Source organism: Tupaia chinensis, unplaced genomic scaffold (genome assembly GCF_000334495.1).
Source record: "Tupaia chinensis unplaced genomic scaffold, TupChi_1.0 Scaffold139602_1, whole genome shotgun sequence".
NCBI lineage: Eukaryota > Metazoa > Chordata > Mammalia > Scandentia > Tupaiidae > Tupaia > Tupaia belangeri.
In genome coordinates this window covers 131,912-156,006 of record NW_006199485.1, presented here as the reverse complement: position 1 = coordinate 156,006, position 24,095 = coordinate 131,912, and the positions used below count along the sequence as shown (strand labels likewise).

General features: G+C 41.3%; 1 long non-coding RNA gene across 1 annotated transcript; it reads right to left on the bottom strand.

The window, feature by feature from the left end:
• Nucleotides 1-9,686: 9,686 nt before the first annotated feature.
• Nucleotides 9,687-22,047, bottom strand: LOC102482906 (uncharacterized). Its single transcript, XR_336524.1, has 3 exons — nt 21,960-22,047; nt 11,586-11,738; nt 9,687-10,687 (listed from the first exon to the last, which is right to left on the bottom strand). It is a non-coding gene; the product is annotated as an uncharacterized LOC102482906 (long non-coding RNA).
• Nucleotides 22,048-24,095: the final 2,048 nt, after the last annotated feature.

Sequence of the window (24,095 nt, the reverse complement as noted above, 5' to 3'; positions counted from 1 at the left end):
GAAGACAGATGCGTGAGGGACAAGATGTGTGAATGGACAGTATGTGCTTCCCCCTGTTGATTCTGTCCCGAGAGTGACGGTCTCGGTTTTCAGGAGCGTTTTATAGAAAGTAGAATCCACAGCGTGTGTAGACCTCCTTTCACCTTGACTTTCTAAGTGGATCTGTAAGGCAGTTTCCAAGAGCAGACTATGGCTTACAGAAAACGCTATTTGAAAAGTATTCAATGATATTCCCTGAAGTGACTTGGCCAAATATGACTGAATCTTTATAACGCAGAGAGAAAACAAAATTATTTACTCATTCAGTATTTATTAGTTTGGAAACGGGGACACAGTACCTAGCGCACAGTGAGCTGGTGTTTGCTTTATCCTGGTGTCTGCCTCGGGCTCCTTCAGAAGACTGGAGGAAGAGGCTTATAGTTCCCAAGTAAATGTTGACTCTTTGTAGCACAATTCTTTACATTTTAAGGAACAGTTAATTCTGATAATTGATGTTAGGACAACATGGATCTTAAATGATTCATGAAAGAGTTTTCTGACTCACCACAGACATCTCTGAAAGTATACCCACCTATTGCTTCCATATCCCGGCAAATGCCAGAAACGAAGGAGACCAAAATGCAAGCAAAGGTGAGTAGAAGAGCAGACTTGGAGACAGCGCAGGCTGACCCCAGACCACCCCAGCTTCTCTCAGAATCCAGAGCTGTAAGCACGACACTAGGCAGGTTCAAGACAGAGTTTCAAGTACTGAGCTGAGTATGAGACTGCGTGCCTCTGGCTGGGAGAGTCTACACTCATGTGATTCTGTGGCTACCCATGCCGAGGGAGTGTCATCTGTCTCAGACACCACTGGCCATCAGCCCACTGCTCTTTGGACTTTTAAGTGCCTTTCGATTTTCCTTTCAAAAGGCAAAGACCCCTGATACAGCCAAGCTTTGGGCTGTTACACTTTGTAGGCAGGCCCTTATACAGGGTTCATTCACACTGCAGAGCACTAAGAATGGGACATGAGGCAGAAGAAGAGAGGAACAGGAGAACAGGGCAACCTAGAGGGAAAGACAGAGGAACCAGAATTTATTGAACACCTACTATGTGCTAGGACTGTGCTAGACCCTTTATGTATATTTTGTTTCTGAATCTCCATAAGAACATTGAGAGGTAGATAGAATTATCCCTGTTTATGGAGGAGGAAACTGAGGTTTAGAGAGGTTGAATCACCTACTGTTGAGCACGGTGTAGGAAGGAAGAAGGGGCAGTGCTGGTGTTTCTACCTAGCACTGCTTGGCACATGCTTCCTGCATGGTACTGTAACGATACCGCAGAGACATGCCTCACGTTCCTACCTATCATCAGCTCGGGGTCACCTTCCTTTCCCTGCCTCCCTTGGGAGAGCCAGGACTGGAAGTGAAGGGGCTTGACAGGCTGCAAGGGGATGTCCAGGGAGGCATCAAATGTTTCCTTCTCTCCACCAGGTCCTCGCCCACCACTTCAGACAGCTCCACATGGTATAACGTAAGTGCCTGTAGTGTGAGCTCGCCAAGCCATCACCACCTCGGAGCAGCATCTTGGACTCACTTCCAACCAGATTGGCAACTCTTAGCCCTCCTGTCTAAAAGATATGGAGCCTCCTTCAAAATTTACAAAGTCATATGTCGACGTCTCTTAGACAAAACACTCCCCGAGAGTAGAAATTGTGTCCGCTCGACTTTGGGCTGCATCTGACCGGCCACGCACAGTATCTGACCTGTCGTCATTCCTCGGTAAATACTGGGGACATGAACAGATGCAGGCACATCTGTGCCTTCTTCAATTTTCAACAGAACAGGCCTGAATCGCTCATCGGAGCTCTGCAGGGCCCTCACCTCCAGACGTTCTTTCTCCAAAGAGAGCAATACCCTCGCTTCTCTCTGAAAGCTCCTAGAATGTTCTGTACCTATCCAACCCAAGCAGACCCTACAGCACCCACAGGACACCAGTCAACTGCTACAGCGTGCCAAGGTTAATGTTTTTTTTTCCAGAAAAAGAGGCGAGTACAGGCCCCCCAAGAGCTGATGTCACAGGTACATGTGAAAATTGAATAGCTGCTTTCTTGGAGCATGGTGAGAGAATTTCTTTCACTTTCAAGAAAACTCGGGGTAAAGGAACGCAGAGACGCCACAAAGACCTGAGACTGAATGGGGGCTGTCCATAATTTATCGCTTATCTGACCAAGAGCTGTCTTGGACAGATTGAAGTCATTAGCCGAGCAGGCTTAGGCGGGAGGAATCGCTAAGGTACCTGGCACAGCGAGCCCGGAAGGAGCAAGCACCAGCCTGGTCAGATCCTAAATCTCTAAAATAAAATTACTACGGCAGAAAAATTCGGTACATTCAGTGCTGTGCTTCCCTCCCACCTTCTTGGAGCAACATATGCCCTTTTTTAAAAATGGCACTGATTAAAATCACATCCATTTACTGCAGTGTCTTCTCCAGAGTCTCAAAAGAAAGGCTTTTTATCACCCCCTGAATTAGATCGGTGATTTTTTTGAATGACATATATAATAATTAGACTGTAAAGATGTGCAGTTAATCCATTTAAAGGTGTAAAGAAGTCCATTTAATGAACATTATAGTCACATTAGACTTGGAAACATCCAACTCTTTTGTTGAATGAAAAGAAGTTCAATGAGATTAACTTCTCTTAGTTGGTTTTAAAGAATAATCAAACATGTCTTCTTCTGATAGTGTACTGTGGCTTCTTGCATGGATTCTGCATACCAATGTCTTCCAGCCCAGAAGGGTAAGAATAGGGCCACCGGACCTCACATTGCCGTTAAATAATTACAAATTAAAGAGGATCACTCTACTCACTATAAAATGATAAGAGGATGAACTCCTTGAACTTGTAATTATATAACAGAAATGTTAATCTTCTGGTTTGGTATTCTCTCCTGCTGCATTAAATGTACTCTTACCATGACCAAGTTTACTGCTTGGCACAGAGACATTCCTACCGGGAGATCTATCACCTGATCCTATCAGATTCTGAACACACATAAGGTAATGGGTTCCATTTTCAAATCTCATGCTATTTCACATCTCTGGGTGAGGCTTCCCATGATAGCTGCTGAATTGGCATAATGCCCGGCATAGTCACCGTCTGCTCCAATTTAAAATGGGTCAGAATCCAGATGACCTACCCAGCTCCTGGTGCTATGCAAAATAATCAGACTTTAAAGCAGAAATGGACAAATCTGGCATAATCCCACATTTGATGATGGAGAAGATACTAACTCCAAGTTGCTAGACAGGCTGTCCTGAGAATTCTCATATCGTGAGCATGAAGTTTACAAGTCGAACCCAAAAGATGGGAGTGGTCAAATTCAACCCATTAATTAGCCTCTTCTCCCTGAGCCCTCTGACTTACTACAATCACTTTAGCTCCGAATATGTGTCTTACCTTGTATGTTTGCTTTCTCTCTTATCTACAGTTATAAAGAACTTAAAAACAAGCAATTGAGATGTGTAACATATGATGTACGATTTCAGAAGGCAACGGTACAGATTTCCTTTTGCAAAACAAACCAAAAAAATAGAGGGGAAGAAAACTTTAATAAAAAGAAGGATAACCCTGAGTAGAGCTAGCATAAATGTGAAATCAGACAGCCAAGAACCTGGGAAGAACCTGTCAGCTCTCCATCTTGTCTCCTAGCTTAGTGACGGATGCTTCCTGCTAACCAGTGACAGCGATGGATGACTACAGAAACGGTGGAAGCCAGACGACTAACCAGCCCTGTGTTCGATCTTTCTGTAGTTTAGGAAACAAAGCTGATAAGATCAAGAGGCAACATAATCCTGGCTAATGCAGTGTGATCTGTCTTCTATAACGTAATTGGGCATTGTACTTCACACCAGCCATGGTCTTTGTAAGAGTAGAAAAGAATATTTCAGTTTAAAAGAAGTTTGTTTGAAAAATAATAATAATACTCATGTAATACAACTTCCAAAAGGAAGAGACTGGCCATGGCCGTATCTGGTCCTGGTCAATTGAGCCTAACTGGAGATCCAATAGGCACCTTGAGTTTTATTTTATTTATTTATTTATTTATTTGCTGTTGTTTTGCACTAGCTCATTTATAATCCTCAAAGATGAATGTCCAAGAGGGTTGAAACAGGGGGAATTTGTTCCAAAACCTCGCAATTAGATCATTGCCTTTCCGCAGCTCTAAAACATCTACTTTCAAAAAGAACCAAGCAGGGAACCAGCAGTTAGCGTAATGGCTATGTCGCTGGACTCCCACGTAGTCGACCGCAGTTCGTGTCCCGGACCCAGTGGCTTAAAACTCACGCCGGGCGCGTGTGCGTGCGTGCCCAAGATCCCGAGAGGAGAATGGAGGAGAAGGGATTGCGGCGTGACCATCCCCCCTGGGGGGTGATTTCTCGCTTTCTGTTTCTATGTCTCTCTCTGTCTGTCTGGCGAGCGCACGTGCCCTACAGTGAAAATCTCTCCAAAAAGATAAAAAATAAAAATAAATAAAAAATAAAAAAAGAACCAAGCAGAATAATGCCTTGGGCTGCCAAATACCTTTGAAAAGGAGGCAGGAGGACGTTATGTTTTGTTATTCATTGTTGTTATTTTTATTTTTCTTGAGGTTATTTTTATTACGTGTTTACAGCATCTAAAATATGGACTGGTTAGACAAACTGGCACTATGTTCAGTCTACCAGGAAGCTGAAAGGGCAAAAACCTAGGAAACGTCGTATGTAATTCTAGAACCAACTGAGTGTAGAAGACAATACGTTCTTCTTTTGGATGCTTGTCTGAGTTTTTTGTATAGAAACTGATTTAAAGATCTAGGTAGATAACCCTAGGTATTCACCATGGATGAAGGTTGTTAATATCCACCAAAGTTTGAAGCCTTTTAATAACTGCTTTTAATCAGCCTGAAATTTAAAATTATGCTTCCGTAAAGAATATCTATAAGATCCTTTTTTTTTTTTGAAAAAAGGTATCCACAGTAAAATCTATTCATAAGCAAAAAATGTGTCAAAATGGTTTTATCTCAGACAGCCCCTAATCAACAAGTCCCTTTCCTCTTTCACTGAAAGGATCATTTAAATGTGAATACGTTTTTTTGTTGTTAGGTTATTAGATTTTGTGCAGATTGGACAAATAAATACTTGGTTCAGATTAAAAACTCCTCTAGACGTTTGTCTATGGGATAAAAATCGTATGAAAATTAAACACATGCAGAGGAGTGTAAAAATAGTTTGTCAATATGGTACTCCAAACTTGCCCGAAGATAATTATCATTGCCTATAAATACATGTTTGAGGTTTGCTTGAATACGTTTTTGTCAAAAAGAGAAAAGTTATTCTCTTGAAAGGAACTAAGTAGTGCCTAGAAATCACTATCATGGTCTGGAGTGAACTAATCACTTTATCCTCATCCCTGAACACATTTATCCACCTCCTAATTCTTCACCTAATTAGAGGGAAATGCAGAGCTGTCCTGGTCAGGGAGGTGGGGATTAGGGTTAAGAAAACACTTGTATTTGGAACCCCCTACCTCCCCTGGTCAGTGTGAAAGATTCTCAAAGAATCTCCCAGCCTAGCTAATCCATGACCCTCAGCAGGGAGGGAGTGTTAACAATTTAGTTTAAAACTCACACTCTCAGACAAATGCATCAAAAACGGCTTTTCTCCTTTGATTTGTAGGTATTAGTTGTTTTTCCAGGCCCCATTAAGGACTCTTCATCCTGTACTGCAAGGGGCATTAAGCTCTAGCAAGTTAAAGTTGTTCCCAGCTCTGTGTTATTCAAAGGCAATTTACACTAATTATCCAAGTCCACAGCGTTCTCCATATTAGCGGAATGAACCATCTCAGCAGGTAAAAGTACTTTTGAAATGTTAATTTATTACTAAGGTATAAAAATGTCCTTGAATTAAAATAAAGTAAAAAAAAATTAACAGCAATTCAAAGGATGAGACAGAGACATTCCTACCCCTTCTGTTGTTTAACGCCTTCATAATTACTTGTCTTCTAAAAACACAGGTTATCAAGCAAATGGCAGTGCATTCTCTGACATTGTGGTTAATACAAAGACCTCTCCTAGTTTGGTATATTTTTCTATCCCATTTGCCAAAGGAGGCCGAGTGAATCCCCTAGCTGGACTGCATTCAGAAGTAGTAGTGTGGTTTTGTGCCTCAAAAAACCTGCTCATGGGTGTTGGATGCTGTTTCTCAGTCAATGACATTTTGAAAACCTCTTTAGTGTGCTATTGCTTGATTAGAACAGCTTCTCTGGTCTAGAGGAAAAGGTCAGTCTCGGTTTCTTTAGGGGCATTTGTGGGTCCATCCCGCAGGTGTTGGTGCTGGTGCTGGGAGTTCCCCACTCTACATTTTCTAGGTCGTCCCCACAACAAAAATGTGTATTATACAGTCAGAGGCTCTGGTTTCCTTTCTAGGCTCTGCCTTTAATTCCTTCCCAAGTGGACAGGTTGGGGAAGAAGGAAAGAACGAGTTAACTGAATTAGACTCTGCAGTATTGGGAGAGATCCTACTGCTCAGGAAAGAGCCAACAACCAGGCTCTCACCATTGCAGGAAGTGCCAACAGCGACCCCTCATGGTGACCTAAACCCTTGGCCGAGTGCCAACCCTGCAGTAGCTGTGAAGACTACTCTTCGTTCATTCATTCATTCTACAAGCGTTTGTACACAAATGTAAGAAACAAGCTATTTCCTCAAGCTGTTCAAAAGACGTGCAGGGTCATAAACTTGTAAAGCAGTAATAGGGATATGAGGAGAGTGGTAGTGGAATTCACAGAGAGAGAGCCATGCTGCCCAACAAATACAGGAAACCGTTTATAAAAGTGAAATAAAGATCCTCAACGCAGAGAAAGTGAACTCAAGATTGAAAACCTAGCAGGTGCAAAGGCACTGAGGCACACAACAGCACAGCACATTCAGAGACCTGAAAGTGATGTGGGATGTCCACACTGTCCAGAGCCACAGGGAAAGGAAGACCTGGGAGACCAACCTGGAGAGGTGTGCAAGGGCTCTGCTCAGCTGCCCCAGAAAATGCTGTGCATCTTCCCATACACTAGGGGTCTCCATGCCTTTTTTTATCCTCATCCCTAGAAAAGGATCTGATCATCCCCCATATGTGTATATTATTATTAAATTATATGTGTGTGTGTGTGTGTGTGTGTGTGTGTTGATTTCAGGCCATTTAAGTACGATTAGTGCTTATTTTTTTCTTTCCTTTTTTGATCTAAACATGTTAATAAAAGTTTTACTATTTTCTTTCCTCATCCCCATAGGTTACTGACAATGTCAAGTACCCCAAAGACGATTGGCCCATGGAAGCCCAAGATCTTCCCCAGGGAGTCTTCCTGCTCATCTCAGTAAGACGCGTGTGCTTCCACTTCCTCATGCAACCAGAGACTCTGTCATTTTCCAAGACTTTGGTCTTGTTAGGTTAGAGACAGGTGAAGTGTCATTTCAGCAGAGGTTCAAGCAGTCGCTGCCAGGGGTTCAGCCGGTGTGCACTCTACATCCCACACAGCCTCTGCCCACTAGTCCTGCTCCTCGTAACACACCTTTGCCCTCCTGTCTTAGGGTGAATGCATTCGTGGCTCATAAGTCAATGCACCCAAGTCTATATGCCTAGAATTGAGAGCCTAGAACACAGCCAGAAATACAATAAAGAGACTCGTAGGTCAAGTTAATATGTAGGTCAATTAATATAAAATAATTATAAGAATGAATTATAGCATGAATAAAAGTATATATAGCTCACAATGGAGTCAGAAGCTAATTTGTACTTTATAATTGTTTACTAAATCAGTTTTGCATAGATTCTTTATGGATTTCCCCAATACACACACGCACACGCGCACGCACGCACACGCACACACACACACACACCTCTTAACTTTAATGACCACCCGAGCAAGTCTAGAGTGATTAGGGCCTCACACTGAATGCACATGGGGAACATGAATTGATCAGCTGCTACTAGAAGGCATAGATTTTAGTGACACCTTTTATCACAAAATTTTGCCTAGAATGAATTTGTACTTAGGTCATTGAAACATGCATCCACTTTCTAGAAATGGCTAAAACAGTCAAGATGCCTCATGCTACCACATCCATCCATCCATCCAACAAATTTTTATTATTCTCAAATGCCTCTTGTGTGTTAGGCATTCGCACACAGTATTTACAGTCGCAGTTGGATGGGGCATAGTTTCACCTAGTATTAACATGTTACCAGATAGTAGAAGATAGCAGTAGGAGATGGATATCTAAAAGGATTTCTAGATCTAAAGAGATAGAGAAACCCTGAACCAAGTTTTTTTTTTCTTTTTTTCATATTAGATGTGCAAATTCCTTTTTGAGTCAAAATGTCAAAGTATATCTATTTCTGGAGTCAGCAGGTGGCATGGTGGTTAAGGCACTGGACTCCCACATGGCTGAGGGTGGTTTGAGTCCCGAACCTGGTGACTTATTCTCTCAGTTCCTCTCTCTCTCTCTCTCTCTCTCTCTTTCTGGGGAGTGCACATGCCCTATAGAAAAATCAAAAAATATTAATAATAATAAATAAAATTAATAGACAATTCTTTTTTAAAAAGTATATCGATTTCTAGCTAAAGAATATGGTAAAAACAGGGACCAGCAGTTGGAGTAATGGCTATGTCACTGAACTCCCATGTAGTCAACCACGGTTCAAGTCCCGGACTCAGCAGCTTAAACTCACACCAGGCGCATGTGCGTCCATGCCTAAGATCCCAGAGAGGAGAATGGAGAAGAAGGGATTGAGGCATGGCCATCCCCCTTGGGGGGGAGGGTGATTTCTCGCTTTCTGTCTCTCCGTTTCTCTCTGTCTGGTGAGCACATGCGCCCTATAGCAAGAAACTCTCCAAAAAAGTATAAAATACTTTAAAAAAAAAAAGAATATGGTAAAAACAAACACACATGCAAATCTGGGCCAACTGATGGATGTGGTAGTTAGGGCAGAATCCCATGGGGCCAACTGCATGATTCGATTCCCAATTCCTGTGGCTTGAAAAACACACCAAGTGTGTGTTTGTGTACATGCTCAAAATCCTGAGAAGAAAACGGAGAAGAAAGGATTAGTGTGTGGCATCTCCCCTAGGAGGTGATTTCTTCCCTCTTCCCCCTCTGTCACTCTGGTGAGAATACATGCCCTATAGCAAAAACTAAAAAGAATTTAGAAAAAAGAATAAAGTAAAAACCCCTATTTATTTGTAAATTATAATAGCCCAGAGGCTATCTAAACTAGTTGGTTTTTGTTTGTTTTTAGAAATGCTTTTTATTTTATAGTGTAAGTGAATAGTACATAAATTAGGAGAAAGAACAGGAGAATGGTGAAAATAGTTAAGAGAACAAATCCCTTCCAGTAGTCTTGTGAAACACCTTTGACTGCAACTAAGGGATATGAAAGCACATACCAACTGATTTTATCACGTAGCTTGAAGACCTTTAGAGTCATAGCCCAATTGTAATTACAGAACATCCTTAGAAATAAGAATAGTACATCCCCACAAAAAAATGTCTGCGATTCAAAGTATTCATACTCTGACTGCCCTTTATCATTACCACCATTTAGTTAGAATTAACGAGGATAGACTCACTAATGAAAGTCAAGAATGTTCTTTATTCTGATGAGACAATACAGTCCTGGGGAGTAGCTTTATAAAATAATTTCCATGGTAGATGCTGAGAAGCTGCAAGTGCAAAAGATGATGGTGCCTGGCTCAAGGCTCGTTTGTGATCGCAAGGGGGTGACATTAAGTTAGTACTGAGAGTTTTTTACTTTAAAAAGCATTAAAAAGCACTTTTTTTTTTCATATTGAAAGAAGTATTGAAAAATGTACCATGAAATTAAAGCCCTGAAAATCTTCAAGGAATCTCTTATTATCTTTGGACCGAGACAAAAAGAAAACTTTGCATATGCAGGAATCAAAACATATGGGCATAAAATATAATTGGTTTGTTGATAAAGATTATATAGTATGCTTTTTATATGTGCAGTGCATGTATGTACAGCTTTGACATGGTAACCTCAATCCATAACCACAGCGATTGTTCACTTGTATAAAATGGGCTTACTGGCTGCTCGAAAAGTCTGGAAAGTTTATTTGTTTAGAGGGGCAGCATAGTTCAAACAAAAACGTCCTGGTCTTCAAGCCCGGAGGTTCAGACCCCAGACTCAGCTCAGTGCTAGCCACTATACAACTAACTGCAGGGAAGTCTATTAACCCAGTCAGCCTAGTGAGCCTCATAGGAAAATAAAGGTTTGAGTGGAGGAAACCTCGAGGGTTCTGTCAGCACTAAAGTTGTCAAACTCCACATAGGAAGCATTTGATACACCCATCAAAGGAAAGCTGTGTATGAAAGCAAATGTTTTCAAAAGTAAATACACAAAGAATTTTTCCAAATTTGGATTAAAGAAGGGAAAACATAGATTTGTTTGAAGCACACACACACACACACATACACACACATGGGCCTATCTGGTATACATTTTATAAGATCCAGTGGTTGTGTTTTGTCCTCATTGGATAAAATGTGGTTTTGCAGGCATGTAGATCACATTGCATTTGTGCATTCACAAGGCCGTTGACTCTAGAAGCCCTTCGTTCTAATTAATACAAGTCCAGCTGAATCAGTAGGAAGAAAGACTGGAAATAAAGGTAGAAAATGAGATGTTAGCACAAATGCTATCACACTGTGCATATCTTTTCATCTGCATAATATTAATGATACCAAATATGCAAACAGATGTTTCTCTCATTAAATTGTATATGCAAATACTACTGGTAGAAGTGGTAATGTTGTCTTGGGGTTAAGAGATCACTGAGGGTAATTAAAGGTTAATCCAGTTTTCAGTTCACAGACTATATGACAAGAGTGGTTGTAAAGAAAAATTGTCACTTAACCTTCAATTCATTACCAATGGCACATGGATTTTCGACTAAAATAACATAAACATATATGTGCTAATAATCATTACTCCCCTCACACACCTCTGCAACGCCGATCACTAGCGACCATTGGCAAAAACTTGTTTTAAGGTGAGCAAAGTTCACTGTTGCCATGCAGAACATTCGTGAGAAAATATACATTTTCTCAAGAAGTGTTTAAGACCCATCTAGAGACAGACTCTCTCAGATCTAATAGGAAAGATTGCAAGTACTTACATCACTGCTCCTCGGCTGCAATTAAGAGCATGATTTTAGATGCTGAATTGAGATGTTGGAGGCTGCAAGGACTTGACTGAGATTGCCCTGCTTTTCTTACAGGGTGAGTTGAAAATAGCAAATAGTTTGGAAAAAAAAATTTTGACGGAAAAGTTTAGCTCACCCGTTGGGGATTTCTCATTTGGAGGGGAAATAAAATCAGCAATTATGGACAGAAAAGTTTAGAATTGGCTCATCTGTCAGAAGAAATAGAAGACTGGTATAAACTTACGTATTTGTAGGAAGAGTTGAAGAAAAGCAGAGGGAGAAAAGGTTTTCCTGCATTTGTGGAATAATAAAAGAGGATTTATTTCCTGATCAATAGTTACAAAGAGCTTACCTTTGGTTTAGTGGGAATCGAGGTTCTGAAAGGGTAATCTCTTCTCTCCCCTTCACTTCTTTAGTTCTTGATTGTACAGCAAACACACAGCCATTCAGTCAGCGTAAAGACCACGCAATACTAGCAGGCAGAATACCTGAAGTCTCCACGCTCCTGTAAATTGAAAGTGTACCTTCCTCTTTGACCATTCCGAGACGCCAATCAAAAGGAAATCCAAAGTTTCATGAGCAGACAGATCCTTAACATTTAATCCTCATTATACATCGAGGATTTTAGCTAAACCCAAACTTAATTTTAGCTCTCATGCCACCAAAATAACTAAAGCTCCTTTCAAAGTTACAATTCTATAGTAAATCTAAGTAAAATCTCAAAAATGAAATAAGAGGTCTTTTTTTTTTTTTTTGCATACTTTCTCATAGGACATAGTACTGGTTTAAAATGCTTTTTAAAATTGCCTTGGGAAAGAATGTATTTCTTGAGAAAATCAGCTATATTTAAGTTGCCCAAACACTCTTTTTCATAGAATTTGAACAATACTCACTTATTGGCAAATCTAAAACAGAGGGTAGTCCCTATAGCTCCAAAGGAACAAGCTACCTTACAGTTTAGTCTGGGATTTCTGTTTTGTTTTGGTTTTGGTCTGCATAATATCAAACAACTTAACTGCTTTTTTTTTCTTACTATGTATTTACTGATTTTTCTTTTCTCTCTCTGTCTCTATTTTTTCCACTTTGCCTAATCAGGATTTGGTCTCCAATAAGAAGGTAGCCCACCTATCTGCATTGCTTGTAATGGATGGGAATGTTGAGCCCTCTTCTTATTTGACCAGCTATCTTTTAGCAGAAAGAGAAAGAGCAGGGTGTTTCCCAGGTCTGAGCTTAAAGTGAGAGGGCAAGGAATAGTTAAAGCGCCTGAGTTATTAGAACATAATATATGCATTTTCCCCTGGGCACATATTAAAAGATCTGATAGCCTGCCCTCTCCCAGTTAATTCTGGATAACATTTGGAGATCTCCAGCCCTACTCTCAGGGGGCTCTTTTAAAATAACGTGGCCCTGTGCTTCTCTATTTGTTAAGTAATTGAGAGGTAATGGTGATTATTACATATTAAGAAGAAGCCAAATTCCCCTAGCACCCAGCAGCCCCCATTAGCAGTGTTCTGCCTCAAATGCATGTAGGTGGGATGCATGAATTTGGGGAGCCAGACTTTGGCTAGAAAGTGTCAGACAGAGCCAATTTCCTTTGCTAAATGTAACAGAAACACACCTCCCTCAGGGCAGAGGCCTTTGATTTTGAGTGATTCTTGGCCTCTCTCCCTACTGCCCTAAAATACAAGGGCTGTTTTTGGTTGATTTAAGTCATGCCATTGACCTGACCCTTCTTCTGACTCGTTCTCATTGACCATTTCAGGTTAACTTTGGCCCGAGCTTGCTAGTGTGTGATAAATCTAGTCCATCTGAAACTCGATTGAGCAGGATCATGAAGACAGGTCATAAACTAGAACAGCACGAGAGAGTTGTCCAGCTGGAATATTTCAGGCAAAGTGCCACAGGAAACAGTTATGAGTAGTGGCCACTGTGGCTTCAGAAAAGCCACCCAACTTCTCTGAGCTTCAGTATCTTCTTCTGCAAGATAGGAAAATACAAGTATTGACTTCAGAAGACATTTTGATTCGATGTCATAAATACAGATGAAGTGCTAAATATCCAATACGATGTCAGCTAGAAGGATGATAATAATCGTGATGAATAATATCAGCCTGTAATTGTGGTATTCTAGGCCCTAGGGAACAGAATCACTTAGAGGATGTATCCAGATGTCTGTAACGTGTCTTCTGCTTTACCTTTGTAGAGTATGGCTGGAGTAAGAGGGTCTAAAATCCAATCCTCATTTAAAATCTTCATTGGATTTTAGAGCCAACCCCACAGCATCTCTTTAAACAATGTCCTATGGCATTTATAATGGCCTCTGGGAGTTGCTGAGTTGCATAAAGAGACTGTCCGCTACATCAGATCTTTAAGTGACATCTTGGGAGGTCACCTTCAAGCCAATATTAAGGTGGGCACTAGAAAATTTTGAAATTCAGCAAGTGTTGTGTATGCCACAAACCAAACCAAGTATGTGACATCAAGATAGATGTTCGGCAAGACAGATGCTCTCTAGGGTAATGCAAGATTCTGGGGTTCCCCAAACCCACATATGCCTTCTACTAGCTCTGAGTTGGCACACACCTCTCTAAGCCTCCATGGCCTCATCTATGGAATGGTTTCTGTCCATGACGTATGGATCATACTACAATATAGGGGAAACACTTGTGCCAAGTAGCAGAAACGAGGGCAATGATAGTGTTCCTTGCATATACCATCTCATCCTGATGTCCAGCATCGGCCATTGGAACACTGTCGGTGTGGACACCACTACTCTTAATCTTAATGGTTTCCTAATTTAACTCATTAAGGGCTCTTAGCACTTGAAAGGGTGTTTAAAAACACAAACCAACAATTAGTCTTTGGGGACCAAAGAATAAATGCAAGCATAATCTATCACTTTTCCTAGCTCAACCAACACCATTTTGATGTGCTAATGGCCTCTAGTGAAGGCAGTAATTTTCATGTAAGTGAAGCAAGCCAAACTACCAATACAGACCTTCTTACAGTCAATCTGCCCTTCCCTGTGAGCCAATCAGGAATAAACATTAATCTGTTATTTATAAACAAACAACATAAAAATGCAGTCATATGTGGACTACAAAATGTACCATCAAGAAATCTGTATCATGTAAGATGCCAGAGACAAAGGTTTGAATGGAGGCTCTGACATAACACTAGCTGTGAACTCAGAAAATAATGTCAACACTATACAACAGTGTGTATGGCAGCCACAACTGATCCCGTCTTCTTGGACCTTCCAAGTTTCTCATCTACAAAATGAGGGCAATGCTACTTGCTGCCCACCTCACAGAATGGTAAGGAATGTGATTTAATATGGGAAACTGTTAAGCAGTATTTAAAATGTGAAGGTGTTGGACTTTGATAACAAAATACGCATAATGGTTAAAAATACCATTAAAGTATTTGCTGAGCAGTATTTAGTACATTCACAATGTTGTCTAACTACCACTTCCATGTTGTTCCAGAAATGGTCATCATTTCAAAAGGAAACCTTATACCCATGAAGGAGTTACTTCCCATTCACCTCTCCCCACACCCTGAAAACCACCAATCTGCTTTCTGTCTCTGTAGATTTGCCTGTTCTGGACATTTCATGGTAATGGAATCATACAGTATGTGGTCTTCTGTGACCAACTTCTTTCACTTAGCATAATGTCTTTGAGTTTCATCATATTAAAGATGTATTAGTAGACTTTACAGATTTTTTTTTGCTTTCTTTTTTTAATATCCCAGAGGGCAAATGTACTTGCCAGGTTTTTTTTTGCAAGAAACACTATATACATTTTAAGTGTCATATTCTTTAAGCCTCGTATTCAAAACGCATGGCTAATAAAAATGATAATCCACCGAGGCTACCTGGTGACGTGGTGGTAAGGCGCTGGACTCCCACATGGCTGACCATGGTTTCAGTTCCAATCTGGTGGCTTGTAAATCACACCAGGCACATGTGTATGCATGCCCAAAATCTCAGGAAGAGAATGGAGGAGAAGGGATAGCAGTATGGCCATTCCATTGGGAGGTGATTTCTTACTTCCCCTCTCTCTATCATGTTGGGGGGACAGTGTGAAAGGCAGGATAGATTCAGCAGGTCGCCAGTCACTTCTCTGGACCCTTACCACATTAGCTTCTCCATTAACGAGATCAAATTGTGCATCTGAGAGACAGAAATAAGAATTCTTCCCACCTAGTGCTGCTGGGAAGATTGAATACCACTAGCTTAGCACACAGTGCCTGGAGTGGAGCAGGAGCCCAAGAAATGTCAGTTCCTCTCTCTTCCCTTCGAGAGTTCAAAAAGGAAAAACACATCTTGATGTTATTTTATGCAGTCTGGCCAAAATATGATGATTTAAAGAACTGACGCAAAGAAAAAAAAAAAAAGCAAATTATACGCTGTGGACACCAATTTCTGAACTGGTATTGGGGGAGGAGACTGACACAAATCCAATCTGGAAGAAAGGGAGAAGGGTGTTCCAGTTCCAGTGGCATTTCACTAGCTACTTTCTTTAAGTGGAAAAAATACAATAAACAAAAGCAAAAAACAAAACAAAACAAAAAAAACAGTGGATAACAGGTTTAGCCTGCCTGATTATGGTTCACCTCAGGGTTCATTTCTAAGACCATCATAGATCGAAGGGCATTGATTTATGAGAAATTAAGGTCCTAATTCTGCAAGCATTAAGCAAAAACAAACTACTTAACTTTAAAGCATGATCTGTAATCATCTTCCATTTCATACGTTGATCTTTGGGTTGCCAGGTCCAGCTTTCATTCCCACTTCCATGAAATCTACAAGCAGTCAGGGACCTTAGGACAAGAAGCTGGAATGTGGATTAAAACCGTCTCGGGTGGAAACCTGGCTCCAGCATGTAGTTACTCTCAGTGCAACTTGCATATGTCACTTAACTGCTCTGAGCCTCAGTTTCTTCATCTGTAAAATGGGAGGGACAATAATAATACCTCCCAGGAGTATTTTAGGGCTCAAATGAGGAAAGGGGTATCCAAGTTCTATCTGTAAATCAGTATCTGCCTGAGGAGGTTGTGAGCCCACTCCAACTGTGAGGCCCAGGAGTGAGGTACTACAGGGAGGTGAAAAGGAACAATGGAGGGAGGAGGAAGCAGAACTTGGTGCCGTTTTTTAATGCTCTAAAAATATGTTCTTTTCAGAATTATTCCCTGAAAATGTGTGCATGCATGTGTGTGTGTGTGTGTGTGTGTGTGTGCGCGCGTGTGTTTTCTGAAATGGATGAAATTTGTCAACAAAATCTTTACTGAACAGGGAACTTTTGCACATCTAATTGCAGAATTTTGCAAAACAAAACAGAAGCTATCTTGCCTGCCTCCAGGCATATCCAAGGGGATTAATTTGTCACTCTTCAACAACAACTCTTTGGAGGGATACCCTCTTTGATTCTCTATTCTCACATTAATTAGAAGTTGAAGGAACACTGCACACACTCGGTATAGGAGAAATTAGGAAAAATAAATCTGCCACCTATCTCAAGGGAAGGAAACGACAAGGAGAGTAAGGAGCTGGGCTCACAACTCAGTCACCACCGGCCCTGGCCGAGATGACCGCCACGAGGCGCAGGCTCACCTCCCAACCTCAGTGAGAACAATCAATGCTCTTGCTATTTGGGCACGTGCACTTGCTGGAGAGAGATAGAGACAGTGAGAGGGAAAGCAAGAAATCACCTCCCCACCATATTTGCTAGAGAAGCTCTGTAGGCTCTGTTTCTAAAAATATTTGTTTTAAACCTCAACAACAAGGACAAATGCTTTTGAGAATAAAGTGAAAACAGTTGGTTTATTCTTTTGTAGTGATTAGGGAGGAAGTGGAGTATATTGGAACCACATTCCAATTATTATTGTTGAGGTCAAACACAGAATATTCTGTACTTTCTGTAATTGTCTGATTGATTTTTTTTTCTAGTCAAAATATCTGCAGGTATTCTTGTTTTAGATTCCTGTTTAAGCAATAGATTTTGAATAAGAGCCTTTTTGGAGAAAAGTTTAGATTTATCCCTGTCATTTTGTATTGGTCAAATACGAAGACGCATGCAAGAGACACTATATACATTTTAAGTGTCATATTCTTTAAGCCTCGTATTCAAAACGCATGGCTAATAAAAATGATAATCCACCGAGGCTACCTGGTGACGTGGTGGTAAGGCGCTGGACTCCCACATGGCTGACCATGGTTTCAGTTCCAATCTGGTGGCTTGTAAATCACACCAGGCACATGTGTATGCATGCCCAAAATCTCAGGAAGAGAATGGAGGAGAAGGGATAGCAGTATGGCCATTCCATTGGGAGGTGATTTCTTACTTCCCCTCTCTCTATCATGTTGGGGGGACAGTGTGAAAGGCAGGATAGATTCAGCAGGTCGCCAGTCACTTCTCTGGACCCTTACCACATTAGCTTCTCCATTAACGAGATCAAATTGTGCATCTGAGAGACAGAAATAAGAATTCTTCCCACCTAGTGCTGCTGGGAAGATTGAATACCACTAGCTTAGCACACAGTGCCTGGAGTGGAGCAGGAGCCCAAGAAATGTCAGTTCCTCTCTCTTCCCTTCGAGAGTTCAAAAAGGAAAAACACATCTTGATGTTATTTTATGCAGTCTGGCCAAAATATGATGATTTAAAGAACTGACGCAAAGAAAAAAAAAAAAAGCAAATTATACGCTGTGGACACCAATTTCTGAACTGGTATTGGGGGAGGAGACTGACACAAATCCAATCTGGAAGAAAGGGAGAAGGGTGTTCCAGTTCCAGTGGCATTTCACTAGCTACTTTCTTTAAGTGGAAAAAATACAATAAACAAAAGCAAAAAACAAAACAAAACAAAAAAAACAGTGGATAACAGGTTTAGCCTGCCTGATTATGGTTCACCTCAGGGTTCATTTCTAAGACCATCATAGATCGAAGGGCATTGATTTATGAGAAATTAAGGTCCTAATTCTGCAAGCATTAAGCAAAAACAAACTACTTAACTTTAAAGCATGATCTGTAATCATCTTCCATTTCATACGTTGATCTTTGGGTTGCCAGGTCCAGCTTTCATTCCCACTTCCATGAAATCTACAAGCAGTCAGGGACCTTAGGACAAGAAGCTGGAATGTGGATTAAAACCGTCTCGGGTGGAAACCTGGCTCCAGCATGTAGTTACTCTCAGTGCAACTTGCATATGTCACTTAACTGCTCTGAGCCTCAGTTTCTTCATCTGTAAAATGGGAGGGACAATAATAATACCTCCCAGGAGTATTTTAGGGCTCAAATGAGGAAAGGGGTATCCAAGTTCTATCTGTAAATCAGTATCTGCCTGAGGAGGTTGTGAGCCCACTCCAACTGTGAGGCCCAGGAGTGAGGTACTACAGGGAGGTGAAAAGGAACAATGGAGGGAGGAGGAAGCAGAACTTGGTGCCGTTTTTTAATGCTCTAAAAATATGTTCTTTTCAGAATTATTCCCTGAAAATGTGTGCATGCATGTGTGTGTGTGTGTGTGTGTGTGTGTGCGCGCGTGTGTTTTCTGAAATGGATGAAATTTGTCAACAAAATCTTTACTGAACAGGGAACTTTTGCACATCTAATTGCAGAATTTTGCAAAACAAAACAGAAGCTATCTTGCCTGCCTCCAGGCATATCCAAGGGGATTAATTTGTCACTCTTCAACAACAACTCTTTGGAGGGATACCCTCTTTGATTCTCTATTCTCACATTAATTAGAAGTTGAAGGAACACTGCACACACTCGGTATAGGAGAAATTAGGAAAAATAAATCTGCCACCTATCTCAAGGGAAGGAAACGACAAGGAGAGTAAGGAGCTGGGCTCACAACTCAGTCACCACCGGCCCTGGCCGAGATGACCGCCACGAGGCGCAGGCTCACCTCCCAACCTCAGTGAGAACAATCAATGCTCTTGCTATTTGGGCACGTGCACTTGCTGGAGAGAGATAGAGACAGTGAGAGGGAAAGCAAGAAATCACCTCCCCACCATATTTGCTAGAGAAGCTCTGTAGGCTCTGTTTCTAAAAATATTTGTTTTAAACCTCAACAACAAGGACAAATGCTTTTGAGAATAAAGTGAAAACAGTTGGTTTATTCTTTTGTAGTGATTAGGGAGGAAGTGGAGTATATTGGAACCACATTCCAATTATTATTGTTGAGGTCAAACACAGAATATTCTGTACTTTCTGTAATTGTCTGATTGATTTTTTTTTCTAGTCAAAATATCTGCAGGTATTCTTGTTTTAGATTCCTGTTTAAGCAATAGATTTTGAATAAGAGCCTTTTTGGAGAAAAGTTTAGATTTATCCCTGTCATTTTGTATTGGTCAAATACGAAGACTTTTCTTTAAAGCACTTCAACATGCTCATAAATTTTCATCTTCAAAACTAATCCAAGTAACACCCAATGAATAGGATGTGTTTAATTGGCTGGAAAGAGCAGTTCTGTCATTCAGTTGGGTGGCGGCCATCTTTGTAAGGTAGTGGGTCTTTCTTGTACTGCCCAAGTGTACAGAGGCATGGGAAGCATGCTGTAGGCTGCACACCCCTGTGCTCCCCACCTTCCCAGGGTCCCTACCATAGCTCCAGAGCATCGCCTCCTTTGCCTGCTTGTTGAAGGTAATTCCAGCATCTACTTCCTCCCTGCTACTTCTGCAAAGGCAGAAAATACTTCAGTCACGAGAATAAAGAAAAAAAAAAAAGTCTGGAACATAAACACCATTTTTCCTTTGCATTCAAAGGCCAGGCCCAGGGTGAGTGTGTGAATAATAAACCCAAGTTGGCAATCAAGCTAATAACTATGAAGTTGCTGGGGAGAGAAGTTCTCCAGCGAGCTGGGAGCTGAGGGGCTGCCCAGGGCTTTTTGTTCCCTTGTTGGTAAATAACAGTGCTCTATTTACATATAGTTGTTTCGGTTTCAAAAGATATTCAAAGCCTGGGTAGTTTCTGTAGTTGCTTTACATGGAAAGGAATATATATGTGAATTTTTAAAGAGATTTAGCCCTAATTAAATCTATGCTGCCCGGAGAGAGTTGCGAGCGAGTCAAGCTGAGGTTCCAAGGGGGAAGGAGACGCCTGTGATTAGCAGGCAAGCCTGGGTTGTAAACATAGGCGCTTTCTTTCTGAAATCAGAATTACCCCAAGCAAGTATTCATCAGCAGCCTGCGGCTCAGAGAAATCCCAGGGCCAGGCGCGCCTTTTGGTTTAAGAAGAGAACTTTGAACTCTCCGTTTCAAAAAACGGAATTTCTCCTCCTCCTGGTTAGGAGAAGCATCAGATGCCATTCAAACTCTCCAGATTTTCAGCATTTCCCATTTTAAAGCTCGTGGCAATGAAAACCTCTGGTAATGAGTTCTCTTCCTCGATAGAAGTCCTGCATCCAATTTATACAGCGGCCCAGCGAAATGGTTTAAAAAGTCTGAGAGTCTGAGGGGGGGAAAGCTAAAGGAATTCTCCAGAGAAGGACTGAAGTGCTATCCTCGAAATCTGTATTTATGTGAAGAGAAGGAGCTAAAACGTTACCTCGGAATGCAAGATTACAACATCAGTCGGATATAAAGTAAATCTATTCTAGTGGTGAAACATCAGAAACCCATAATCCTTTCTCAAAGCCCTTTTGTTATTTTAATGTCCAACAAATTATGCCTTTTTTTTTAAAAGAAGAAAAACACTTAGACTTGAGAGGTTTCTTTTGCTCCAGTAAAAGTAATTTCACTGGCTAAAAATGTTTTCATTTTCTGTATTCTAGTCTGTACTAGACTGGCCAAACAGATGCGCAGGGTCAAGGTAATGTTTCACTTCCATACAATTCCATAGGAAGTGACCACCAAGATTGCCCTGCGTTGCTGCAGCAACAGTAGTCTTAAAAGGTGTGGAGGGCACTACATACGGAAGCCATCTTGAGCTATCCACCATCTTGGAAACCATTAGGCTTCACTTCCTCACTGAGCAAACGTTTCTCAGAAATCATGTGACCAACTGTTCTCCCTGAGGGGCAGTTGGGTTTCTAGGCAATGGGAGAGATCCACCCACACCAATGATTGGTTCATGCTGTTCTATCTCATTTGCATTTCGGGCAACCAATCGGTGCCCACCAGCCTGTATATAACTCACCATTTTTCCTCAATAAAGGGAAGAAGAAGATGGAAGACTTGATCAACACCTCATATTGTCTCCACTCTGTGTGCATGTGTGCATGTGTTTGTCCCATCTCTCACTCCCTTCCCCAGGGAACCTGTTCGACTGTCCCCCTGGGTCGGGACAAAAAGGTACTTTCATTAAGCAAGTTGCTAATTTTAAACTTTCGCCTTTATAGTTGTCTTTCTGTTTTGCTTCTTTTTTTTTCTTAAGAATTATTTTATTTAACTTTATTGATTTATTTGATTAATTTTTTTTTTTTTGACCAGAGAGGGACAGAGTGAGAGAGAGAAGGAAAGTGAGGAAGCAAGCAGCCAGGTCAGGGACTCGAATCCCCATTAACCATGTGGGAGTCCCACACCCTTAACCACCACACCACCTGCCAGCCCCTTTTGCTTTAAGTGGGTGTGCATAAATAAGGAAATTGCAATACTTACACCTCTTTGTGTCAGACATGGTCTAGAAATCCTGATGTATTATCTTCCAGTGACTTTTTAAAGACTCCTCTAACAAATATAGAAAGAGAAAATAGGGTAATTGGAAAATAATAATCATAAAACCTGTTTTTCTGTAGAAGCTCTTCTGTGGGAAGTCATGTTGGGAAGTTTCTGAGAAGAGACTAGTGCAGAGATAAAAATGAGCACTTCTGGGCCCCTGCTCTCCAAAGATCAAAGTGATGTGCCCACGGACATGCTATCATGTGACAGATGATGAAGACGGAAGTGCTTCGCTTTCAAAATATAACTACCATTTGACCTTTCCTTGAGACTGAGGTCAATCAGTATTTATTAAGTGCCAACTACAGGCTCAGGACACAAGCTCTATCAGGGAACAAAAATGAACACCCTTGTACTCAAATAGCAAACGTGGGAGTAGTCAAACAAAAACCATGGTGAATGACCAGATAGATAGCTAGATACACAGATAATACATAGTATGCCAGAAATCAAGTACTCCGGGGGAAAAAAGGTAGAAGAGAGTCCAAGAACCCAGATGGGATCGATTTAGAAGAGGATCAGAGTGGGTCTCATTGAGACTGGGACATTTGACCAGAGACCCCACAGGTAAACAGTCAGGCAAATGAAAGGACAGCCAGTGCAAAGCCCTCAATTCAGGAGCTCTGTATGAATAATTTGTTTCATATTCTGAAAAGCAACAAACCTTGGGGCCTATGAAGTGTCTAAGTTTTTGTGGGAGTTTTGTGTCTTTCCACTAAATAACTCCAGACTTCAATGACTCCAGACTTCAGTGCACACATTCCTAACTCTTGATTTTCTTATGAGCTCTTTTCTCCGAGTCAGACCATCTTCTGCATCAGGACAGTTTGTCTTGCCTTCAAAATAGCTCCGCTCTCCTCATCTGTTAGTTGTAAAGTTGTGTGATTTAAGAAAACAGATGATCCGCTTGTTTGACTTGAGTCTACATAAGACTGATGATGCTTTGGGTGAGGGTGTGTATACATCGTTTGAATACATTGTGTTTGTCTTCTACACTGTGAGTCTCTTCGAGTAGGTGACAACATGGTATCAGAGTGGTATTCCTTAATCCTCACTAGCACCTGGCACACAGAGCAGTGGAATACGTAGATGTCCCACAAATGCATGAGTCAACTTGGAGATATGTGTTTTGTCTATTCAGATGCCTTTTCCCTTCCTTCATGGTTCTCATCACTTGTGGATGCCAGAAAAGTGAGTGTTAGAGTGAATATGAGCTTGCATTTTTAAGAGCAATGTTTTTCACAAGAACATTTTCAAATCCATGATCTCACTCTGATTCACTGAAGTACACAGAACATGTGCTTTCGGCCTCCATTATGATTGGCTTAGCAGACTCCACTAGTTGAGGGGTGCTGATCCCCAATCACTGCTCCATCCATCACATGTGGCCAAGGGCTGTCTTCAGAATGGACGATGATAGCTGGGATGGCAGAGATTTGGAATTAGTCTGAAAATATATCCAACTGAGGTGGCAGAAACATAGTCAGGATGTAAGTTGCAGGAATTATCCCAGGAATTGACCTGGTAGGTGAGGCATGCATGAGAATGTGTCTAGAAATGGGGCTCACTGCTTGGGAGTTGTGGGTTCTGAGTGCTCAACCCAGCTCAGCCACTGATGAGCAAAACAGTTCCCTTCTCTGAGCCTCAGTGTCCTTGGTGGTGAGAAGGGAACATGGGCCTAACTGGCTTTCTTGGGATATAGGAGGCAAACAAGGCAGTTTCAGAGACCCTGAGAAATACTACAGAAGCAATTCCCTTTTCTGTTCACTTTCATCCCTCCTTTTTAGCTTCCAGAACTTGAGTGGACAGCAATACCTAGCAAAGATTTAGTAACGTTGCTTCCACCGAATTTATCTTTACATTTCTTTTCTATGTATGTCAAATGATAATTTTTCATCTCTAGTAGGAACATTAATCTTCCTTTTAAAGTAAGAGGATTTAGGGGACCAGCAGATGGCATAGTGATTATGTCGCTGGACTCCCACATGGCTGACTTTGGTTTGAGTCCTCGACCTAATGGCTTGAAATTCATGAGGGGCTTATGTGTGTGTGTGTGCCCAAGATTCCGGAGGAGAATGGAGGCAAAAGGATTGTGGCATGGCCATCCCCCCAGGGGGTGATTCCTCACTTTCCCTCTCACTGTGTTTGGCTCTCTCTCTCTGGCAAGTCCATGAGCTCTAAGGCAAAAGCCTCTTAAAA